Source organism: Muntiacus reevesi, chromosome 2, assembly GCF_963930625.1.
Source record: "Muntiacus reevesi chromosome 2, mMunRee1.1, whole genome shotgun sequence".
In the NCBI taxonomy this organism is placed as follows: Eukaryota; Metazoa; Chordata; class Mammalia; order Artiodactyla; family Cervidae; genus Muntiacus; species Muntiacus reevesi.
Window position 1 is genome coordinate 36,313,511 of NC_089250.1, and position 22,264 is coordinate 36,335,774.

Consider the following 22,264-nt stretch of genomic DNA (forward strand, 5'->3'; position numbering starts at 1 on the left):
ATGGTGTATATGTACCACAGCTTCCTTATCCATTCATCTGCTGATGGGCATCTGGGTTGCTTCCATGTCCTGGCTATTATAAACAGTGCTGCGATGAACATTGGGGTGCACGTGTCTCTTTCAGATTTGGATTCTTCAGTGTGTATGCCCAGAAGTGGTATTGCTGGGTCATATGGCAGTTCTATTTCCAGTTTTTTAAGAAATCTCCACACTGTTTTCCATAGTGGCTGTACTAGTTTGCATTCCCACCAACAGTGTAAGAGGGTTCCCTTTTCTCCACACCCTCTCCAGCATTTATTGCTTGTAGACTTTTGGATAGCAGCCATCCTGACTGGCGTGTAATGGTACCTCATTGTGGTTTTGATTTGCATTTCTCTGATGATGAGTGATGTTGAGCATCTTTTCATGTGTTTGTTAGCCATCTGTATGTCTTCTTTGGAGAAATGTCTGTTTAGTTCTTTGGCCCATTTTTTGATTGGGTCGTTTATTTTTCTGGAATTGAGCTTCAGGAGTTGCTTGTATATTTTTGAGATTAATCCTTTGTCTGTTTCCTCATTTGTTATTATTTTCTCCCAATCTGAGGGCTGTCTTTTCACCTTACTTATAGTTTCCTTTGTTGTGCAAAAGCTTTTAATTTTCATTAGGTCCCATTTGTTTATTTTTGCTTTTATTTCCAATATTCTGGGAGGTGGGTCATAGAAGATCTTGCTGTGATTTATGTCGGAGAGTGTTTTGCCTATGTTCTCCTCTAGGAGTTTTATAGTTTCTGGTCTTACATTTAGATCTTTAATCCATTTTGAGTTTATTTTTGTGTATGGTGTTAGGAAGTGTTCTAGTTTCATTCTTTTACAAGTGGTTGACCAGTTTTCCCAGCACCACTTGTTAAAGAGATTGTCTTTTTTCCATTGTATATCCTTGCCTCCTTTGTCAAAGATGAGGTGTCCATAGGTTCGTGGATTTATCTCTGGGCTTTCTATCCTGTTCCATTGATCTATATTTCTGTCTTTGTGCCAGTACCATACTGTCTTGATGACTGTGGCTTTGTAGTAGAGTCTGAAGTCAGGCAGGTTGATTCCTCCAGTTCCATTCTTCTTTCTCAAGATTACTTTGGCTATTCGAGGTTTTTTGTATTTCCATACAAATTGTGAAATTATTTGTTCTAGTTCTGTGAAAAATACCGTTGGTAGCTTGATAGGGATTGCATTGAATCTATAGATTGCTTTGGGTAGAATAGCCATTTTGACAATATTGATTCTTCCAATCCATGAACACGGTATGTTTCTCCAACTGTTTGTGTCCTCTTTGATTTCTTTCATCAGTGTTTTATAGTTTTCTATGTATAGGTCTTTTGTTTCCTTAGGTAGATATACTCCTAAGTATTTTATTCTTTTTGTTGCAATGGTGAATGGTATTGTTTCCTTAATTTCTCTTTCTGTTTTTTCATTGTTAGTGTATAGGAATGCAAGGGATTTCTGTGTGTTAATTTTATATCCTGCAACTTTACTATATTCATTAATTAGCTCTAGTAATTTTCTGGTAGAGTCTTTAGGGTTTTCTACGTAGAGGATCATGTCATCTGCAAACAGCGAGAGTTTCACTTCTTCTTTTCCTATCTGGATTCCTTTTACGTCTTTTTCTGCTCTGATTGCTGTGGCCAAAACTTCCAACACTATGTTGAATAGTAGTGGTGAGAGTGGGCATCCTTGTCTTGTTCCTGATTTCAGAGGAAATGCTTTCAATTTTTCACCATTGAGGGTGATGGAGCAAGCATCTTTTAATTTCATGGCTGCAGTCACCATCTGCAGTGATTTTGGAGTAAAAAAAAATAAAGTTTCTCACTATTTCCACTGTTTCCCCATCTATTTGCCTTGAAATAATGGGACCAGATGCCATGATCTTAGTTTTCTGAATGTTGAGTTTTAAAGCCAACTTTTTCACTCTCCTCTTTCATTTTCATCAAGAGGCTATTTAGTTCTTCTTCACTTTCTACCATAAACGTGGTGTCATCTGCATATCTGAGGTTATTGATATTTCTCCCGGCAATCTTGATTCCAGCTTGTGTTTTATCCAGCCCAGCATTTCTCTTGATGTGCTCTGCATATAAGTTAAATAAGCAGGGTGTTAAATAACATTTTTAAACAGTATTTATAAGCCAAGGAAGTATGCCTTGGCTTTTAGTTTATTGACTATTCTTAATTGCGCATTTTCATCATATTGGATTGGGCCAATAAGGAATTCTATAATTGGTTTGTTAGTGGCTATTCAAACTCACTTTCAAAAAAAAGGTTAAGAATACTCGATAAAAATTAGACCATGAGCAGCTCCAAATAACATCACAAGAAACATAGTCTTAGAAAATATCCTGAAGACCTATGCTTCATATCCCTTTGTCACACAGGGTAGCCTAGCAGATACAATGCTTCAGTGGCTTTTCAGTTTACTGAGGGCTCTGAACTGGAAACAGATGCATAGGAAATGTGACCAGAAAAATCAAAAGAAAACACTATACAAATGACAAGATTAATCATGGCTATGCAATTTAGATTGACATTCCAGAAGGCCATAAAACCCATGAGGCCCACAATCACCGAAGCAATAGCAAAAGTTACCCACAAAAACACAGGGGATGAGGAATTAACAATAAGGAAACAATGAACATAGCTGTTGATGCAACAGTCTCATTTTGAACAGTGTTTTCTAATATTGCAGAATACTGACCAAAATATATGAATGCCCGGTTGTATACCATTAGGGGAACTTCACACTTTTCCGTCATGTCTCAGAACTGGAGTAACATCAGCTTCTTATTGGTTGAAAAAGACATACCCATGGTTTGAATGAAGTCCTCGGAGCAAATGACTTCCTGTGATGATGTAATATTAATATCATACACAAAAAGTGGAAATTCCATTTAAAAGTGGGAATATTGCTTAGAAAAGCTGTCTTATTTAAATCTTGACAGAGTTTTTCTATACATATTATATATTCTCGTAACCAAAACTCTGTAAGACTTTCATCTACATTCTCACCATTTTCAAAATCTGCCAGACATTTTTCCAGTTTTTGCCTAGTATCTTTATCCCAGTAGTCAAGAGTCTGTACAAAGTGCAGAGTTATTATAGAACAAGGAGTGATGAATTGTCTTATGGACTCAGAGGCAACCAGAGAAGGCGTCAGAGAAAGCAGTATCCAAACACTGACTCCGCAAGATCAATGAGACCTTGAGAGACGGGCAAGGTCCGTCTCTGGGATAACCATAACCCTGGGACTATAACTTGGAAACTGTTCTTCTACATTAAAATATGGTGTGATGTAAGAGTCATCACTTGCCAAATTTCAGAGATCTAAAGCTTCCTGCACTCAGAAACACCCATATATACTACTTACGATGTACAAAATGTATAGGAGCGCTACAAAAGTCTTGCACTGGGTGCTTGTGAGAAAAGGACCAAAGTAGTCTCTAAAGAATAGATTCACTGGATGGATATCAGCTTTATGTTCATGTTGGAGAGAATCACGTGGGAGGCAGCAGGACTATTTAATGAGGAAGACTTTTGGGCGGTTGTTTCCAGCTTCTTCAACCAGGTTAGATAGACTACTTCTCTTTTCCCATCCAGGGCCATAAACGCTCCAAAACAGGTGATGTTATAAAAATAACAAGAGCAGGGTTGCTCCTGTATAGATGCAAAAGTATTATATAGACCTGAAAGAGCTCACAGTTCCTGCATAGAAGGCCAGGACATCGGTGATGGTGGTGATTGTCATGGATACTGCCACTTTTGCATAGACATCAGACATCCGCTTGCTTATGCTATCCATGAGGCTAGTCTTCTGCCAGGCAGAAATCATGGTAAGCATGCCATCAACCCCAACACCTGTTAGAGAAAGAAACAAAGTATTCACACCTTTTTAGCATCTGTTAAAAATTAACCAGATCAACTCAAACCATTTTCTTTGCCCATCTCTCAAGGTCTCATTGATCTTGCGGAGTCTGTGTTTGAATACAGCTTTCTCTGACACCTTCTCTGGTTGCCTCTGAGTCCACAAGGCAACTCATCATTCCTTGCTCTGTAATAACTCTGCGCTTTGTACACACTCCTATTTGTACACATAGCGCAGTACACTCTACTCCTAGTCATCATTCAGGGTGTTCAATGAAGAGTCAGGAAACCTGGCTGACTGGGTATTAGGTGAAGCAGGATTAGCAATATATCTCTGATTCCATCAGAACATTTGAGAGACCATTTTCTCTTATAAACCATTTTACTCTAAGGCACTAATATTGAGGTAACATTTTGTTGTTTAAAATATGAGTTGGATTTATCTGTTCTCCAGTTAGCATCTAGCTATCAATGTGGAATGATTTTAAAGGCACCCCATAGTTTATACACACACAGATATATACATACATGTAGTTTTCCTGTTAGTCTTTTTCTGATACCGAGAATGCTATTATTATTCAAACTTTACTTGCCCAGGTTAAAGCATTATATCAGTACAATGTAGGTACTCTTGAGATCAGAAATATGTACCAAAGTAAACCTTAAGGTTCTTTACATATTAAGTGAATACTAAAGCAACCAGTCTCTTCCACAGTGATGTTTCCTGATTGATTTGTAATAAAGAGGACTGGAGAACATTTGAAGACTCTGAAATTGTCACGGAAGGTTAGGAGAGGAGGACTACAGAGAAGAAAGGGGATTGCAAAGGAGAGCCTAAGCATGTTGCAGATAAATTTCTCTTCCCTCAAGCTTCCTACCTCTTTCACTCCTGTACACCTCCGTTTCTGTGTGCATTGATACAAAATCAATACTTGGTACTGAAAAGTGAAAAGAAAGTGAAGTCACTCAGTCGTGTCTGACTCTTTGTGACCCCATGGACTATAGCCTGCACCAGGCTTTTCCGTCCATGGGATTTTCCAGTACCGAAGTGGGTGGCTATTTCTTTCTCCAGGAGATCTTCCTGACCCAGGGATCGAACCTAGGTCTCCCGCATTGCAGGCAGACACTTTACCCTCTGAGCTACCAGGGAAGCTTGGAACTGAAATGCTGATTGATTTTAATATCAACCTTGGGAGATCTTCTCCATGGATTACATGGGGAGGTACTGGGAATTGCACTTTGCCTCTAATTCCGATGTTCTGTGTGTATGATCTGGGAGAAGTGACACAGGCTTATGTAGTCTGAAACAAACTGCATCCTGACACGCCCCCTGCTGCCAGCTTTGTGGATTTCACTTGCATTCAGCTGGACGAAGGGCAAGAATCCAAACTACTAAGGAGCACAAATAAACTGATTGATACGGAACAGGTATTTAAAAACCGGTTTTATTATTTATGGAACTTGGTTCAGAAATTGTCCTCACACATTTCTTGAGCTACTGAAATCACAGCCCCCCCCCCCCACACACATGCACCCCTACACTCACATGTCTATGTATATACAGAAAATATGAAGATGGTTGATATGAAGTCAGTTGTCTACACTTGAGTTGTTGATGGCTGTGGGAACATTAAATAAGCGTGAGTGTGTACTAGGAAGGTATACATCCTGTGTACAGTTCCTTCCCTATATCCCCTAGGCAACCAATTATTAATTCTTTAGATCTGTTTACTTTCCAAAATATAAACATATTTACCTTTTTACACTTATTGTAAAATAAACCCTGAAAATACAGGAAAATACAAAGAAAAATTTTAAACAACTGCAATTCCACCTGTCAGGGATAATCCTTGCTAATATTTTAAGTGTTATCTGTCCAGAATTTGCTATACAGATATACATGCATATTTGTATATTGCTCAATTTTAAACATCTTGTTTCATAACCAGCATTTTTCATTTAACACTTTATAGCTACCTTTTTTAAAAGACTGAATAGGATTCCAAAACTTTAATGTGCTCTGGGCTGACCAATCCCATGTTGAAATAGGATTAGCTTGTTTTTGAACACCAAGAACCACCAAACTATTTTTCACAACTATTATACACCATTTTATATCCCACTGGCAATGTATAAGTTTTTATGTTTATAGATGTTATATCTTTTTGATTAATTGGCCCTTTTACAAATATATAATGTCATTCTCTCTTTTTTAACAGTTTTTTAAATAGTCTGTGTTGTCTGTTATCAGTACAGGCACTCCTAGTCTCTTTTGGTTGCTATTCATATGGAGTATGCTTTTCAGTCCTCTTAACTTTCAGTCTATTTATGTCTTTGTATCTAAAGTGAATCTCTTGTAAATAGCATATAGTTGAATCATACTGTTTTATCCATTCTAACAATATCTGCCTTCTGATTGGAAAGTTTAATCTGTTTAGATTTAAAATAATTGCTGACAAGGAAGGACTTAATTATTTTGGTATTTATATTCTGTATATATTATAGCCTGTTATCTTCATTTCATCCATTTATGCCTTTTTTGTGGCCAATCCCAGGCCCCAACAGTGAAAGCGCCAAGGAGTCCCAACTATTGGACCACCAGGGAACTCCTGATTTATGCTTTCTTTAACGTGTAGTTAGTGAGCTGTTTTAATTGGTCATTTTGCTGCCGGTGATGCCCAAGTCAGCCTGAGCTCTGGAATCACATGAAGACATTTTTGGACACGTGGATTCTGCAATTTCTCTACAAACTGTAGATCAGAGTCTGCAGAACTGTGTTTCAGGACTGCAGGAATCTAAAATTCTAAGACTGGCCTAGGTCATTTTGAAAAACTGCTTAACCAAAGTCCTTCTTGGGGACTAAAAAATCTCCAAGTGTATTCACTAGTGTTCTATATTCACATCTTTCCTTCCATTGCCTATTGAACATTAAAATAAAGGTCATTTAGAGAGAGTCAACACAGCCACTAGTCAAACTCAAATCACTCTACCCACAAACATACTTCACTGCCCCCATCCTCTGAAAAATTTATGCCACCAATCCAGAAACCTGAAAGAGGGAATAGGGCTAAACATGTCATATGTAGCTTTTATCCTATTAATCTTTCTGATTTCAAGGTTCACCTTGTTACTTTTATCTTCAGTTCAGTTCAGTCACTCAGTCGTGTTCAACTCTTTGTGACCCCATGGACTACAGCACGCCAGGCCTCCCTGTCCATCACCACTCCTGAAGTTTACTCAAACTCATGTTCATTGAGTTGGTGATGTCATCCAACTATCTCATCCCCTGTCATCCCCTTCTTCTCCCACCTTCAATCTTTCCCAGCATCAGGGTCTTTTCAAATCAGTCAGCTCTTTGAATCAGGTGGCCAAAGTATTACAATTTCAGCGTCAACGTCAGTCCTTTCAAGGAACACTTAGGACTGACCTCCTTTAGGATGTACTGGTTGGATCTCCTTGCAGTCCAAGGGACTCTCAAGAATCTTTTCCAACACCACAGTTCAAAAGCATCAGTTCTTCAGTGCTTAGCTTTCTTTATAGTCCAACTCTCACATCCGTACATGACTACTGGGAAAAATATACCCTTGACTAGATGGACCTTTGTTGGCAAAGTAATGGCTCTGCTTTTTAATATGCTGTCTAGGTTGGTCATCAGAGAAGGCAATGGCAACCCACTCCAGTACTCTTTTTTTTTTTTTTTTTTTTTTAAATATTATTTTATTAGTTGGAGGCCAATCACTTCACAACATTTCAGTGGGTTTTGTCATACATTGACATGAATCAGCCATATAGTTACACGTATTCCCCATCCCGATCCCCCCTCCCACCTCTCTCTCCATCCGACTCCTCAGGGTCCTCCCAGTGCACCAGGCCCGAGCACTTGACTCATGCATCCCACCTGGGCTGGTGGTCTGTTTCACCATAGATAATATACATGCTGTTCTTTCAAAACATCCCACCCTCACGTTCTCCCCCAGAGTTCAAAAGTCTGTTCTGTACTTCTGTGTCTCTTTTTCTGTTTTGCATATAGGGTTATCGCTACCATCTATCTAAATTCCGTATATATGTGTTAGTATACTGTAATGTTCTTTATCTTTCTGGCTTACTTCACTCTGTATAATGGGCTCCAGTTTCATCCATCTCATTAGAACTGATTCAAATGAATTCTTTTTAACGGCTGAGTAATATTCCATGGTGTATATGTACCACAGCTTCCTTATCCATTCATCTGCTGATGGGCATCTAGGTTGCTTCCATGTCCTGGCTATTATAAACAGTGCTGCGATGAACATTGAGGTGCACGTGTCTCTTTCAGATCTGGATTCCTCAGTGTGTATGCCCAGGAGTGGGATTGCTGGGTCATATGGCAGTTCTATTTCCAGTTTTTTAAGAAATCTCCACACTGTTTTCCATAGTGGCTGTACTAGTTTGCATTCCCACCAACAGTGTAAGAGGGTTCCCTTTTCTCCACACCCTCTCCAGCATTTATTGCTTGTAGACTTTTGGATAGCAGCCATCCTGACTGGCGTGTAATGGTACCTCATTGTGGTTTTGATTTGCATTTCTCTGATGATGAGTGATGTTGAGCATCTTTTCATGTGTGTGTTAGCCATCTGTATGTCTTCTTTGGAGAAATGTCTGTTTAGTTCTTTGGCCCATTTTTTGATTGGGTCGTTTATTTTTCTGGAATTGAGCTTCAGGAGTTGCTTGTATATTTTTGAGATTAATCCTTTGTCTGTTTCCTCATTTGTTATTCTTTTCTCCCAATCTGAGGGCTGTCTTTTCACCTTACTTATAGTTTCCTTTGTTGTGCAAAAGCTTTTAATTTTCATTAGGTTCCATTTGTTTATTTTTGCTTTTATTTCCAATATTCTGGGAGGTGGGTCATAGAAGATCTTGCTGTGATTTATGTCGGAGAGTGTTTTGCCTATGTTCTCCTCTAGGAGTTTTATAGTTTCTGGTCTTACATTTAGATCTTTAATCCATTTTGAGTTTATTTTTGTGTATGGTGTTAGGAAGTGTTCTAGTTTCATTCTTTTACAAGTGGTTGACCAGTTTTCCCAGCACCACTTGTTAAAGAGATTGTCTTTTTTCCATTGTATATCCTTGCCTCCTTTGTCAAAGATAAGCTGTCCATAGATTCATGGATTTATCTCTGGGCTTTCTATTCTGTTCCATTGATCTATATTTCTGTCTTTGTGCCAGTACCATACTGTCTTGATGACTGTGGCTTTGTAGTAGAGTCTGAAGTCAGGCAGGTTGATTCCTCCAGTTCCATTCTTCTTTCTCAAGATTACTTTGGCTATTCGAGGTTTTTTGTATTTCCATACAAATTGTGAAATTATTTGTTCTAGTTCTGTGAAAAATGCCGTTGGTAGCTTGATAGGGATTGCATTGAATCTATAGATTGCTTTGGGTAGAATAGCCATTTTGACAATATTGATTCTTCCAATCCATGAACACGGTATGTTTCCAGTACTCTTGCCTGGAAAATTCTATGGACAGAGGAACCTGCTGGGCTGCAGTTCATGGGGTCACGAAGAGTCGGACACGACTGAGAGACTTCACTTTCACTTTTCACGCATTGGAGAAGAAAATGGCAACCCACTCCAGTGTTCTTGCCTGGAGAATCCCAGGGATGGCAGAGCCTAGTGGGCTGCCATCTATGGGGTTGCACAGAGTCGGACACGACTGACGTGACTTAGCAGCAGCAGCAGCAGCAGCAGCAGCAGCTTGGTTATAACTTTCCTGTCGAGGAGTAAGTGTCTTTTATCTTAAACTCCTGTAAATCAATATTGTTACTTAAAGAAAGTATTGGTTGTAATCAAATTTTGTTGTAATAAAGAAATTTACTTTTATTTTGGCGCATATGTGTGTGTGTGTATGTATGTTGATTTGGGGCCCTGAGTTTAACTGATAGAACCAGCAGTTTGAGAAAAGGTGAAATACAGACACACATAGTTGTTTTAATAAAAAGAAAGTTTAATTATTTTAATGTGGCCTTGCATAAATAAGGTGTTTAGTTATATTCTTGGTCTTTGGGAATCAGTAACTCCATTTCCATAGCTGAATTTCTTAGTCTTCAAATGAAACTTAGTTTCTCTCTCCTACTAAAAGTTTCTAGAGGCAGTTATCAGTCATTTGTTTTGAAGCAGTTAGCAATGAAGTAAAACAGAAACCTAGAGATTGTCATCAATATTTTAAGATGTAAAGTTGTGGTTGTTGGGGAGTTAAAGTATTAAATCATTTTTTTTTATTTTTTTAAATGCTGTATATATATTCCCATTTTTGTTGGTCCAACCTAGAAACAGGCATAAACTGTGTTACTCAAAATGGGGCACATATTACTTTTTTTTGCAATTAGTAGCCACTTTTCTTGGGCTTCCTCCATGGCTCAGTGGTAAAGAATCTGCCTGCAATGCAGGTTTGATCCCTGGGTTAGGAAGATCCCCTAGAGGGAGGGCACGGCCACCTACTCCTCTATTCTTGCCTGGAGAATCCCATGGAGAGGAGCATAGTGGGCTACAGTCCAAAGGATCACAAACAGACACGACTGAATCGACTGAGCACACACATGCAGCCTCTTTTCTAGAGCACACTTCTCCAGCAGAGGAGAACAATGAACATCTTTTAAAAGGAGGCTGTCATTCTTTTTGTTAGCCACAATATATATATTAAACCAGCTTTGACATACGGGAGGTATTTAGCATTGCATTTATGGCTAATTGGAGTCGTAAGTGGGTGAGAAGATACCTGGACATGGATACTTTCATATTGCTTGCTTCCATTCACACTCCTTTGAAGATCAGAGGGGAATTAGCTATTTGCAATGTTTTAGTATATCTTTGTGGTTCTGAAAGGCCAGTCAGTGGATTCATGCTTGGCTCGTTACATAAGAATCAACCGGAATAGTTACATTTCATGCAAAGATGAGCACAATATAGGACAGAAATGGGATGGAACTAACAGAGGCAGAAGATATTAAGAAGAGGTGGCAAGATATTAAGAAAATATTAATTAAGAGATGGCAAGAATACACAGAAGAACTGTACAAAAAGATCTGCATGATCCAGATAAGCACGATGATCTGATCACTCACCTAGAGCCAGACATTCTGGAATGCGAAGTCAAGTGGGCCTTAGGAAGCATTACTATGAACAAAGCTAGTGGAGGTGATGGAATTCCAGTTGAGCTATTTCACATCCTGAAAGATGATGCTGTGAAAGTGCTGCACTCAATATGCCAGCAAATCTGGAAAACTCAGCAGTGGCCACAGCACTGGAAAAAGTCAGTTTTCATTCCAATCCCAACAAAAGGCAATGCTAAAGAATGTTCAAACTACCACACTATTGTACTCATCTCACACACTAGCAACGTAATGCTCAAAATTCTCCAAGCCAGGCTGCAATAGTATGTGAACCATGAACTTCCAGATGTTCAAGCTGAATTTAGAAAAGGCAGAGGAACCAGAGATCAAATTGCCAACATCTGCTGGATCATCAAAACAGCAAGAGAGTTCCAGAAAAACATCTATTTCTTCTTTATTGACTACTTCAAAGCCGTTGACTGTGTGGATCACAACAAACTGTTGAAGATTCTTCCAGAGCACCTGATCTGCCTCCTGAGAAATCTGTATGCAGGTCAAGAAGTAACAGTTAGAACTGGATACAAAACAGCAGACTGGTTCCAAATCGGGAAAGGAGTACATCAAGGCTATATAATGTCACCCTATTTATTTAAGTTATACGTAGAGTATGTCATGCGAAATACTGGGCTGGATGAAGCACAAGCTGGAATCAAGATTGCTGGGAGAAATATCAGTAACCTCAGATGCGCAGATGACACCACACTTATGGTAGAAAGTGAAAAACTAAAGAGCTTCTTGATGAAAGTGAAAGAGGAGAGTGAAAAAGTTGGCTTAAAACTCAGCTTTCAGAAAACTAAGATCATGGCATCTGGTCCCATCACTTCATGGCAAATAGATGTGAAAACAATGGAAATAGTGACAAACTTTATTTTTCTGAACTCCAAAATCACTGCAGATGGTGACTGCAGCCATCTGCAATTAAAAGACACTTGCTCCTTGGAAGAAAAGCTATGACCAACATAGACAGCATATTAAAAAACAGAGACATTACTTTGCCAACATCAGTCCATCTAATCAAAGCTATGGTTTTTCCTGTAGTCATGTATGGATGTGAGAGTTGAACTATAAAGAAAGCTGAGCACCAAAGAAATGATGGTTTTGAACTGTGGTGTTGGAGAAGACTCTTGAGAGTCCCTTGGACTGCCAAGGTGATACAACCAGTCCATCCTAAAGGAAATCAGTTCTGAATATTCATTGAAAGGACTGATGCTGTAGCTGAAACTCCAATACTTTGGTCACTTGATGTGAAGAACCGACTCATTGGAAAAGTCCCTGATGCTGGGAAAAGTTGAAGGTGGGCTGAGAAGAGGACAACAGAGGATGAGATGGTTGGATGGCATCAGTGACGAGATGGACTTGAGTTTGAGTGGGCTCCAGGAGTTGGTGATGGACAGGGAAGCCTTGGGTGCTGAAGTCCATGGGGTCGCAAGGAGTCGGACATGACTGAGCAACTGAACTGAACAGATTCGCAGCTTTCCACCCACCCCCACCCCACCACACTTTGTTTTTGTTCAGTTGGTCTGGGTTAATGCCTGGAAATTAACATTCTCCCACAGACAAGTATGGGAATGATTGACCATGAGGACTCTGAAGAGGTGTCTGAATCAAGAATGTTATGAATTGCTGGAATTTCTGTATGGAAGCTGCCACCACAAGTTCCATGACTTTTCCCTCCAAATTTACAGGTGTGACTGTATATGAAACAAAATATGGGTCACAATCTTTGGAGTCATTTCTGCTGCCTTGGCAGTGGTGAGCAAATTTGGCCTGATGTTGTACATTGGGGTGTCATTTGTGATCATAGTTGCAAAATCACCATTTCTTATTCTAGGTGAGTAAAACAAAGCATGAGGCTGCACACTGTGTGTGTTGGGAGGTGGGTGTGGGGTGGGTAAAGGAAGGGAATTGTGTTAGATTAAGCAAAATAATTATATATAGGTGACTCTACAGATCCAAAATGAGGAATCAGAAGAAAAAGAAAATCAAATAGAATTATGTGCCTTTAAGAGTTGGAAAAATCTAGCACCCCAAATGGAAAAACACATACCAGGGACATGAACAGACATTTCACACACACACACACTCACACACACACACAGAATCCAAAATGCTAATCATTGAAAATATAAGAAAGTAATATTTGTCTTTTTGATTATCAAAGGATGCAAGTTCAACCAAAAGTGAGACATCTTGTCTTCTTATTAGATTAATGAATATTATAGCAAGACTGAAGGTTTGGGGAAGGTTGTATGCAAATAAACACGTATTCTGCTGAGAGAAATTTATAAATCAATACACTTTTTTTTTTTTTTTGCAACAAATCAAAAGACTTAAAAATTTAAAACAGAATACCTTTGACCAGCCAACTTCACTTCTGCAAATTTGTCCTAATTATTGGACAGGTGCTTATGAAATAGAATAAGTATGTTAATTTCAGTATGATTTAGAAGAGGAAAAAGCAAAAACAAGCTAATCCTATATCAACACGCTTGCTCTACTGAATGAACAATTCTGAATATGGTCAGTGTCAGGAACTTCTCTTACATGCAGCCAGCAGCCCCCCAAAATGAGCAAACTCAGTGGGAAGCTGGTGGAGCAAATGGAAGCATCTCCGAGTAATTATGAGCTGACCCCCCAGGCCAGCTGCTCCACCCTTCCCAGGTAAAATGCCCTGTTGTTCATTTGCCCAATTGAGTCCAACTGTTTGCAACCCCATGGACTGCAGCATGCCAGGCTTCCCTGTCCTTCACCATCTCCTGAAGTTTGCTCCAACTCGTCCATTGAGTTGGTGATGCCTTCCAACCATCTCATCCTCTGTCGTCCCCTTATCCTCCTTCCTTCAATCTTTCCCAGCATCAGGGTCTTTTCCAATGAATTGGCTCTTTGTATCAGGTGGCCAGAGTATTGGAGCTTCAGTTTCAGCATCAGTCTTTCCAATAAATACTTGAGATTGATTTCCTTTAGGATCGACTGGTTTGATCTCCTCTCAGTCCAAGGGATTCTCAAGACCTCAGAGTCTGAAGGGAAGGGCTTGGAGCCTCTTGAGCCACAGCACGCTTGCCCGGTTGGCTCCTGCAGGCCAAGCAGGTTGCTCCTAGCCCTGGGTGAGCTTCTGGAAGCTTCCATTCCCTTATTTGAGTTACTCCTCTCGTCCTTCCCCCCACTGCCTTTTTTCTTGTGATAGCTTATGGTGAACAGTGTTGGATTCATATCTCCAAAGAAGAACATTTAGCTTTGGGACCAGGGACCAGGCTTAATCATCAAGAGCTTTTGTGTAGCAGAGTTTTATTAGAGTATGAAAAGGGACAGAGAAGTCTTCTGACATAGACATCAGAAGGGGGATGGAGAGTGCCCCTCTGCTAGTTTTAGCAAGCTGTTTTATGTTTGTTAGAAAGGTATTAAACAGATAAGAGACGCACCTCAAGGCTTACGGAGTTTCACCAGGCCCCTCACCCACAGTTTGCACTTTTGAGATAGGATGGCGTGAGGTGTGTCATCCCCCAGCCATAAAATGATTGATATGAAGACTGGCTTACTGAGCTATTATCAGCCAAAAGTTAGTCTTAGGTGAAACCATTTTGAAGAAAGGCCAATTCCAAAGCAAATACATAGATTCATTAACATTGCTTAAGAAAAACATTTCCATAGAGAGCTTGTTTCCTCCTGCTGCTTAAGGGAGAGAGAAGAAAAAAATGTCTGACACTTACAGCCTATCTCCTCCATTTGGAGACCCCTGGCCTTCCTGCCTGTTACCCACTCACTTGCTTCTTCACCTCTGTCTGGAGGAGAGCTTCCAAGAGCAGGTACAGGTGACACGTCCTGTTCTTTAGCAGGTGGAAGCCTGGCAACTCCTGTGGACTGTCCTGCAGCGCCCCACTCAGCCCGGGCCATCCGCAAGGTCCTCACTCCTTCTCCAGCCCAGTCCCAGGGCAGAAAGCATGGCCTCAGGTATGGCTGCAGGCCTTCTTGTTGCCTGGAGGGGGGTGTTCTAAAGACTCAATCCAGACACACCTAAGAAGGGCTCGCCGACAGGCCTGGGTCAGCCAATCCTCGCCCATCAGGGGCTCATAGTTGCAGAAAATGGGTCTTGCTGCACTGGCCAGTTCCAAGGAACAGGTTTGGGTCCTCAGGGTCAGGATGAACATGTGGCTGCAGCTCTGGTTTTGTTTTCTAAGCATTTTAACTGGTCCATGAGTAGGAAGCAACTTCCCAAAGTCCTTCTCTGCGTGAGAGGAACCCAGGAGTCGGGGAGGGGAGGGGTGGTGGGTGCAGACAGGTGCCCAGTCCCCCAGGGGCCGTGGCAGCGTTTTGAAGATCTGCTGGAAGGAGGCCACACAGAGGGAAGCCCAGGGTCACAGACCTGTCCAGGAGCTGCTGTTTGTTAGTTCAGGTCCTGCTCTGAGCGGCTCAGGGTCCACTCTGACCAAGAAATGCACTGGGGATGCTCTGCAACAAGGGCTATGTGCACGGATCCTGTGTGCCGAGCCTTGCCTTGGTGCCCGTCCAGATGGGCCTCATGCCCTAGAAGGGGCCTGGCCGTGTGAACCCAGTAAGCTGCCAGATGCCTGCCCACAAGAGCTCTGTGCCCAGTGCAACAAAGCCCATGTGCCACAACTAGAGAGAAGCCTTCACACTGCAAGGAATGAGCCTGAGATTCCATGTGCTGTAACCAAGACACCATGCATCCCAAAATAACCAAATAAATAGATATTAAAAAAACAGACAACCTGGAAGAAATAGAGAGATTCCTAGAAACAGTCTCTCAAGACTGAATCATGAAGAAATAGGAAATTGGAACACACCAATAATGAGCAGGAGGCTGAAACAGTCATTAAAAAAAAAATACTTCCCAACAAAAAAAGGTCAGGATCAGATGATTTCACTAAACCATGTTTCATTTCTACCAAACACTTAAAGAAGAATGAATGCTAGTCCTTCTCATGCATTTCAGGTCCAAATTCTTACACTCAGTCGTGTCTGACTCTTTGCAATCCCATGGACTATACAGACCATGAAATTCTCCAGGCCACAGTACTGGAGTGGGTAGCCTTTCCCTTCTCTAGGGGATTTCCAAAACATCAAACCCAGGTCTCCCACATTTCAGGGGGATTCTTTACCAGCTGGGCCACAAGGGAAGCCCAAGAATACTGGAGTGGGTAACCTATCCCTTCTCCAGCAGATCTTCCTGACCCAGGGATTGAACCCAGGTCTGCTGCATTGCAGGTGGATCGTTTACCAGATGAGCCACAAGGGAAGGCAGTCCTTCTCACATGCTTCCAAAAATTGAAGAGGAGGAATAGTCTAAAGGAGAATTTCGCAAAGAAAATATCTGTAGAAATACAAGAAGTGTGGGCCACTTTCTCTACTCTCCTCCCTTACCCTCGTCCCTGTTGTCAGCCTGCCGGCCTCATCATTGTTTCTCTGCAGACATCTGTTCTCTCAGGTTTATGACTAATGGTGAAAATGTCAGAGCTTCAGAATTTACACATCCTATAATTAAATCTACAGCAGGGAATCATGACATCTTCGCTTTTCAGGTCCAAATGCTTACAAGAGGAACTGTCTCATTGGTTCAGTTGGGCTTTACTGGTCAACCTGAACCCAAACATCAGTGGCTATGCAGGTGGTGGCGGCGGCTATGGCTTTGCAGGCTATAGACAGAGCACACGCTGAGAACTGAAAAATACACCAAAGGGCACGCACTGCATCTTTGTATATTACATGTGCGTGTGTGCTTAGTGGCTGAGTGTGTCCAACTCTGTGACCCTGTGGACTGCAGCCCACCATGCTCCTCTGCCCATAGAACTTTCCAGGCAAGAATACTGGAGTGGGTTGCCATTTCCCACTCCAGGGGATCTTGCTGGCGCAGGGATTGAACCCTAATCTCTTACATATCCTGCATCGGCAGGCAGATTCTTTACCGCTAGAGCCACCTGGGCAGCCTGTATATTTCTTAGTCGTCTACATGGACAATACTGATGGCCCAAGTCAATCCGGGCAAATTTCAGTGTGCTTGCTTACAATTTGCCTAGCGTATGGGTGATTTGTGGATTATAAAGTGATGGAGAAAGGCTTGTGATTTGTGTTCACAGCAAAGAAACTGTGTTTAAATATTTAAGCTGTGTCAGTATGAGGCAGAGCAAGGCATGATTTAAACGGTGCTGCGTAGATAATTTTAGCCTCTGTTGTTGTGCTGACATAAAAAAAGAATAACTTTTGTTGCTTTTAGAGGATAAGGAAGAGATAAGTAGTTTTCCAAAACTGATTTTTTTAAACTCTAAGGATTAAGGTTTGTTTTCATTGTTCTTATTTCAGGGTCAAGAAGATGGAAAAATTTCTAGGTGTGAGAGAAAGTCAGTGACAGGAAAGCCAGTTTTGAGGAAATATGACTATTGAAGACAGTCTTAAAAACAAAAGAAGAAATCAGTTTATTATGTATGCTGTGAGTGGTGAATTCTAAGTGTAAGGGAAGGAAAGAAAGATTGCTGAAAGATAAGAAGAAATAAATGAAGAGTGTGAGAAGCCTGTTTGGCCAATTTAAAAGGAAAAATAAAGGGAAGGCAAAATCAATACAGATTTATTCCTCAAGTTCATCTGGAAGAAAAATAAAGTATCTATATTTGGTGAAAATAGCAAGTTTTTTTAAAGAGAAAGTACAAGGAGAATAACGGGTTTCTCCTAATGTAAAATATAATGTAAATATTATATATTTAACATAAAAATAAACCTGATGGCTACAAGAATTAAAGGGGTGGGGCACTGGTCAAACACCTAATAAACAAAGCAATAAAAGAAAATAATGAGGCCTGAAAGAGACTCTAAAACTAAAAAAAAGAAAGGAAGAAAGAAAAGAAAACTTTGAAAATAAGATACAGGAAATATCACAAAGCAATGATGAAACAGGATGGGAGGAAAGATAGATCTTTGATTTAAAATATATGCTCAAATAAAATCCAAGAAGAGGGAACTAATGGAAACAAAACAAAGGAAAGAAATAATACTTTTCAGGTAAACTAGTAGTTGGACTTTAGTTGAACTTGGTTGGGAAATGACTTCCTTAATGTAAAAGCAGGGGAAAACGTCACAGTTGCTCAGCCTTGCTGTGTCCCTCCACCCAGAGGAGAGCCAACTGATCCCAGAGTGAGAGCTGACTTCCTTTCACGTGTGGGAATTGTCTCCTGAAACAGGCAGATCTGGGTTCTCAGGATCAGGGCCTGATGGCTCAAGACTGTGCTTCTCTCACTGTGGTCAGTAGACCAACTGCATCCGAATCTCCCGAGATAAACTCTGAATGAAGGAATCAAGGAAGGAAGGAGGAAGAAGGAGAGAAGGAAGGACAGGAGGGAGGAAGGGAGGGAAGAAAAAAAGGAGGAAAGAAGATCCAATTAAAAAAAAAGATTAAAAAGAAATTTTGATTCTATCTTGAATTAAAGCCTCTGGCAGTACAGCTCAAGATCTATTTTAACCCACATTTCAAACACAGTTATCAAGTTTTGAGAATTGCTAGCTTAAAAAGAAACATTGCTAAGTGGACTACAAGGAGGGCTTTTGAACAGAGATGTTAGAACACTGCATGGTCCCTATTGTGACATCCCAGGGTCACCCACAGAAAGACGTGGGTTTCTGGCTAAGGACAAGGCAGGTTCTCTGACTCTGACCCCACTCCCTACCCTTCACACCCCCTGCCATTCTGTCTGGTTTCACGGCATCAGTTGGCCCATTTACTCACAATCAATGGGTAAAAGTGCAAGAGAGAAATCTGTACAGTGTCTGGGTGAATTTTCTGTTGCTTGCAGAGAAAGTAAGCTACCTGCCATTTGTCATCACCGGACAGATTCCTGTTGACTAGTTCCAAACCAGAACTGGCTCATTCAATTTTCATTTCACCTTCCTTCTAAGTTTGAGAAGTTAGAAAGCCGAACGCTCTATTCCCAGGCTTCTTTTGCTGTTGGAGGTAACAGATGAAAATTCGATTCTGCGAATTGGATTGACTCACATGATACTTGGATCATAGGAGCTCAGTGAAGATCGTCTTCCTGGGCTCTCTGCTGCTAAGCCAGGGGACTCTGAAGCATCCTCCTGTTATACGTCCCCAGTTTCTTGGTGTATAGACACCAGAGGCTTGTTGATGTGGGGACATCTCCAGGGGTGGTCTCCAAGGAGGCAGTTCTGCTGGTGGTCAGTTCTACAGTGTTCTGCCAACAAAGATCCTGGAATCCCAGCCTAGAACTTGTGTTGGACTCCTCAGTAACTGTGTGATCACCTAAAACTATATTAAACCCTTTCTTGCTGAAAATATGCAGAGTGGATTCTGTTCTTACACCAAGCCCTCATGAACAAAATAACAATAAACAGTGTCAGGGATTCAGCTTTAAATGTCTTGAACAGGTTTTAAAATGTCAGTTTCACTGAAGAATGACCTTGAAGAAGCAGTAACAATTATTAATTTTACTATTTACTCTTAAAATACATGTCTTTAAAATTTTCTGCATGATGAAATGGGAGGTAAGCATAAAGCCCTCTGCTTCACGCCAGGTTGAGTTTGTCTAAAGCAAAAACACTTGGAAGGTTGTTGAGTTGTGAAACGAACTATTTACTTTTTCACAAAACATCATTTTTACTCTAAATAACAAATGACAGGCAAAGCAAGTTTATTGAGATTTGGGCATTGGCAGATATTTTCTCAAAAATGCACAAAATAAACCTGTCATGCAAGGAAAGTCACTTTAGCAGTTGTTGTCAATGACACAATTTGAACCTTCAAAGCAAAAAGTAAAATTTTAGGTAATTTATGTCCACCATAGTGGACTTGACATTTTCTCAACTTAAACACTTTTCTGATGACATTGGTGGTGAAAATACTAAGTACATTTTTTCCTGTTGTAGAATGTAGTGGAATATGTTAAAACTCATAACTCAGCAGCCAGTGACTTTCCAGAAGGTCACAGGTCAGTTTTACAAAATCAGATGTGGATAAAGACAGATTCAAAGTGCAATAGAGACAACATATTTTAATGTGACAGAAAAGAACTTCACTGACGAGCTTTAAGGTTTCACAGAGCAGCTAAACCTTGAGGAACTACCACTTGTCAGATTTCAGTGTAGATCAGAGAAGAACATATCCAATTATTTGAAAAGGCTATATCCACCTGTGAGGGTGGATTTTCTTCATGTTCTTCAACCAAAGCACCGCCTTGAAATTGACTGAATAAAGAATTGGACATGAGAATCTAGGTGTCTTTTATTAAGTTCTATACTAGATATGCAGCAATTTAAAACAAGGCAATTATTCTCACCAATTTTTTGTTTTGGGAAATGATCTTTTTCATAAACATATTATTTATATTAACATGTAATGACTTTATTATTGCTATTTTAATGCTTTAAGAAATGTTAACAATTTTTTTTGCAATTTATAATACTATAAATATCGATTCTCAATATTGATCCTCAATAATTTGGGGGTGTACAGGGTGTCTGTGAACAAAAACCTTGAGAACTGTTTTGGTGTGTGGTTCAATACCACATGTCACCAGGAGGTGGCGTCATGAGCACACGGTGCACGTTCCCCGGCTGTGGCTTAAATTGAATGCTTCAGTTTCCGCAGCCCACACAACCTTGCACCAACAACCTAAGGAGTCTAATACTCTACATGAGTTGATGGTGAAGAAGGAGACGATAAAGAGAGGAAGATCGACTCTAAATCTTATTAAACCCCTAAAAGAACCTGTGATGTTCTTTAGGAAGGCAAGGAAGAAACCAAACAGATGGTCGGAAATCTGCAGGGGTGAAGTAAGTGCGTTTTACTGGCAGCGCCTACATTAGTGATGCTGGCTCATCTGCACCTTGAACTTGGAAAGCATCTCTGCATGCCCAGCTGTTAAATGAGACCAGACTTTTCCCCGAAGGAAAGCCTCCCACTCCTCTGGTTGCTCTTTACACCCAGAGAACGATTTCTTACTGTGAACATCAAGTTACCTTGAGACTTGGCCCTGACTTCATTCTTCACTGTCCACAAATTCAATTTCCCTCACCAAATTAACAGAAGCAGTTCTCTGCGTGGGAAGTCACAACCCTGTAGCTAGTGTATACCTAGAAATGCCAATTTCCTAGCATCATGAAAAATTATTTGATATAACATATATTCATGTGGTTCATTCCTTGGGAAATTTGTTCTGAAAAAGTCACATCATTTTGAAGATGTGGTGCCCACGCCCTGGAATGTAATTGTGGTTATTGTAAGGTTAGACTCTGCCAGTTCTTCATGGCTAATCACCCAGCCCCATGAGCAACGCTCCTAAAGGTTGATGTCCCCTCCGTGGACTGAGGTCACTGCTCTCAGAGGTCATCCACCCCTTCTAACTTACAGCTGCTCTGAACTCTGAAATGTGAGGCTGTTACTGTCCTGAGCTTCAGTTCTGGAGCAGCGTCACTTCCTTTGCCGACCTTCCTTCTCTGTTTCCTCTTCTGTGTCTGAATCCTCCTTGCTGGGCTGGCGCAGGCTCACTTCATTCCTCCTGATTTTCATTTCTCTATCCCTCAAGGAAATCCCCGTGCCTTGAGCTGATGTCACACCCCCTGGCTTTGCTCTCATCGCCCTCCACCCTCCACCAGACAAGAAAACGCAATAGCTGTGTCTTCACCGGCAGAAGGAGAACCCCATCTAGACCCGGCATGGATAGGAGATGCGGCATGATTTCTTAGGGTTTCTCACTACTGTCCCTTCTACCCTGTTTTCCAGAGAGCCAGATGGACTTGACCATCAGAGCCACCCCTCTGATTTGTGACCCCATGGACTGTAGCCCCCCAGGATCCTCTGTCCATGGGGATTCTCCAGGCAAGAATACTGGAGTGGGTTGCCGTGCCTTCCTCCAGGGGATCTTCCCAACCCAGGGATCGAACCCAGGTCTCCCGTGTTGCAGGTGGATTCTTAACCAACTGAGCCACCAGGGAAGCCCAGCTGGTGGATATCCAAGACCAAATCTGTAAGGCATCATCTCAGCCTCAGGCTCTGCTTCCATTCTTCACGGTCTCTCTTCTGTCTTATGACATAGGAACCTCAATACCTTCTTTGTGCAGAAGTCCACCCACTCACAGGTGCTGCTAGTGGTAAAGAACCCACATGCCAATGCAGGAAACATAAGAGATGCAGGTTTGATCCCTGACTTGGGAAGATCGCCTGCAGAAGGAAATGGCAACCCATTCCAGTATTCTTGCCTGGAAAAGTCTCACGAAC

At 41.0% G+C, this 22,264-nt stretch overlaps 1 pseudogene; it reads right to left on the bottom strand.

The window, feature by feature from the left end:
• Positions 1-2,286: 2,286 nt before the first annotated feature.
• On the bottom strand, positions 2,287-14,919 carry LOC136157129 (patched domain-containing protein 3-like; annotated as a pseudogene).
• Between the last annotated feature and the right edge of the window lie 7,345 nt (positions 14,920-22,264).